Raw genomic sequence first — 3,682 nt, 5'->3', positions numbered from 1 at the left:
AAAGAATCTTCAACCGGAACAACCTCACCTGAATTTTGCAGTCTAGAAAGAAAATCTGCCACCTGATTCTCCTTACCTGGTCTATCTAACACTGTAATATTAAATTCCTGTAATAATAACAGCCATCTGGTAACTCTGCCATTAGTGATTGGTTTATTCATTAAATACTTAATGGTAGAGTGGTCAGTATGTACAAAAAAATCATAACCAGTTATATAATGTTGGAATTTATTCACAGCATGTATGATTGCAAGCATTTCTTTTTCAGTGACTGTGTAGTTTAATTCTGCAGGTGTTAGATTTTTGCTGATGAAATAGATGGCATAATTGAAAGACTCTTCCTTTTCGCCTAATGAGGCACCTACTGCAGTTTCAGATGCATATGTAAAGATGTGAAATGGTAAGGTCCAGTTAGGTCCTTTTAAGACTGGTGTGGTTGATAACTTTTCTTTGAGTGTTTCAAAAGCTTTCTGACAATTCTCATTCCAGTTGAAAGGTGTATCTTTTGTTAGAAGCTTAAACAGAGATGAAGCTATTTTACTAAAATGTTCAATAAACCTTGTGTAATAGCTTGCATACCCAAAAAAACTTCTTACCTCTTTTTGAGTCTTCGGAATTGGAAAATTGACAATGATCTGCATTTTTGATGGATCAACTTTAATGCCTTGAGAAGAAATATAGTGACCTAATACTATCCCTTCATTTAACATCATAAAACACTTTTCATTACTTAGGGACAGATTAACTTCAGTACATCTCTTCAAAACTTTTTCAAGATTTTCTAATGAATGCTCGAATGAATTACCATACACTGAAAAATCGTCCATATAAACTTCAACACATTCATGAACTAAATCAACAAAAATAGCTAATACAGCTCTCTGAAATGTAGCTGGAGCATTGCACAGTCCAAATGGTAAAACATTATAGGCATAAGTGCTTCATCAAAAACATCTTTCAATATGCAAATCATTGTGTCCATTTGTTAAAAAAAAAAATTAAGTCTAGAGAAAGTTTAGTTTCTTTCTAAATTTTAGTTTTTCATTGAAAAAAAAAACAAAATAATAATAATAAAACATTCACCCACATCTCAATTATAAAAAAAAAAATATAAATAAAAAAAATTTGAAAAGAATTTTGTAAAACAAAACAAAACGCAAACGCAATTCACAATAACCAATTGTCTGTGGCCGCATCCAATTTTTGGTCTTCTTCGATCATTCTGATTTTGGCATTCGGCATTGAAACTCCATCACCTGCAAGAAATGTTGTCTGCGCCGGGAGCTCCATCTTTTAACATTTATAAAGACAACTATCTACACGAGTGGAATAATTATGTGTTTCATGCGGTGCAGTAGAGTAGTAACTACCTCCTATCAATTACCAAAATCATCGAAAATCTGGGCACAAAATCCTCCAAAATCATCAAAAATCTGGATTTTTCTGTCCAAGAAACTGACTGTGGTGAACACTTGCAATTTCTCTGTCTGGCCTGCAATTTCTGTGGGTTCAAGCAATCTCCCTCCTCCTCAGATGGCAGAAGTACCAGCGGGGCAGACACATTCATGGAACGTAGATCCATACTTGGACGGATCCCTCTGGGGGAGGACTGATTGTGTGTTCGATTCCCACGCCGATGCGGGGGCTTCCAAAACCTTCCCCCAGCAAGCGGGTACCATTCGTAAAAATGGGTACATCGTCATTAAGGCCAGACCTTGCAAAGTGGTTGAAGTATCCACTTCAAAAACCGGAAAACATGGGCATGCTAAGTGCCATTTTGTTGCAATTGATATTTTTTTTTAATGGGAAAAAACTCGAAGATATTGTCCCATCTTCACACAACTGTGACGTCCCACATGTTACTCGCACTGATTTTCAATTGATTGACATATCTGAGGACGGTTTTGTAAGTCTGCTGTCTGACAATGGAAACACCAAGGTTGATCTCAGGCTTCCTTCTGATGATCAACTACTTACCCAGATCAAAGATGGCTTTGGAGAGGGGAAAGATCTCGTTGTCACTGTGATGTCTGCAATGGGCGAAGAGCATATTTGTGCCCTGAAGGATATTGGTCCAAAGTAAATCTTAACTGCTGAATGCGAAGGATATGCTGTTATCCTTGAACTTTTATTACCCTTGCTTTCAGTCTAGTGCATTCAACATGTTGTTTTTGTAGGCATTTTGTGCACTATAAATGTCGAGGAAGCAGTTGAGTAATGCCGGTTACGTGCTACTCTATCATATGTTAAGTTTCTTGGAATCAAGCTACCTGCATGCTTGGTTATCGATATCTTCAAACTCTTTTTATCCTTAAAGGTTTTGCGGCATAAGGTCTGCCTCTGAAACTTTTTGCCCATGTGATGCATTTTCGCTTTCCTGTTTAATTATAAGGCTCTGCGAGAGGATTTAAAAAAAATACTAAAATAATAATAATAATAATAATCATACAATAAAATTGCCCTCATTCATTTATAAACTAACTTCAACTGTTTTCAATCACTTTTTCTGCAAACCAATAAAAACATTTTGCAAAAGTATTGCACAATCAATTAGTACATTACATGGGGACATGCAATATTTCTAGTTGGGGGGAAATGAAAGTATGTTGGAATTTATCATTTATTTTTGTGGGCAAGAGTTAGGATGCATATACTAACAATTGAAATGAGATTGGTGTTATGTGTAGGTCAACGAGAAGCTTATGCAGAAAGATCAACATTCCAATGCGACACCCTTTTCATCCACAATTAGTGTAACTTTGAAAAATAATTAAAAAAATGGACAGTTCATAAATTCTTGAAAATGAGCTAATTTGTTTTTGAGTCCCTTCATACAGGAATGATCGATGGAGATGGAACACAAAGGTGACAATTTTTATGCAGGAATGGTGCTAAGTTTTTCAGAGTGAAGACAATCTAATGCAAAAGTGATTTTTCGAAATCACAATGAAACAAGCATCATTGGACGCTTGAAGGAACTAATTCTTCATTGCACATATCATGACATTTTCCACTACACAAAAATCCTTTTGCATCATGACTACTCACCTATTTCCTTCCAAACGCCTAGACCATCCTGGTGTTGAAGCCCATCTTCCATTACCTTATCTTTCATGACTTCATGCACGCCTATTTTTCTGAATCGCATACATTCCTTTATCCTTTTCAGTTTATTTTTGCCTTCTAGTTTTCCTTTTGAATAAAACTCATTCCCTTTCCATGATTACATTGCCTTGTTTTCCTCGCCATGCTGATCCACACTGCTTGTCCGTGAGTTCTTTCCATTTATAGTCCTACCAAATCTTTTTGTACAAACTCGCGTTGACTGATGTGGGATTCCTTAAGGCCCACCTTTCAACAAGTCTTGCCCCATCGACATCAACACCTTATCTGGGAAATAGACTAGAGTTCCTTTTGAGTACCTAGAGGCTTGCATGCCTTAATGGCAAGTTCTCTCGCTGACGATCATGGGAATACATCAATGTCCCTTGATCTTCAGATCTTGCAAATGGCTCGACGTCAACCCCTTTATTCGCATTTCGCAAGATGTACTCGGGTACCTTGGCACTCATTGACATCAATGGTGAGTTGCCTCGCATTGGTTAACAGCATGCATCAATGGCCGGTAATCCAATGATCTCTTTTCATGCTCGACATCAACACATTCTTTCGCATGATTAGA

The 3,682-nt window shown here is 37.0% G+C and overlaps 1 pseudogene; it reads left to right on the top strand.

Moving 5' to 3' along the window:
• The first annotated feature begins 1,335 nt into the window (after positions 1–1,335).
• On the top strand, positions 1,336–2,228 carry LOC149162432 (eukaryotic translation initiation factor 5A-2 pseudogene; annotated as a pseudogene).
• Positions 2,229–3,682: the final 1,454 nt, after the last annotated feature.

This window comes from Pinus tabuliformis, chromosome 5_2 (genome assembly GCF_031772625.1).
Source record: "Pinus tabuliformis cultivar Carrire ecotype Pingquan chromosome 5_2, CPIR1, whole genome shotgun sequence".
NCBI lineage: Eukaryota > Viridiplantae > Streptophyta > Pinopsida > Pinales > Pinaceae > Pinus > Pinus tabuliformis.
The sequence above is the reverse complement of the archived record's forward strand: the minus strand, read 5'-3'. Positions and strand labels throughout refer to the sequence as shown.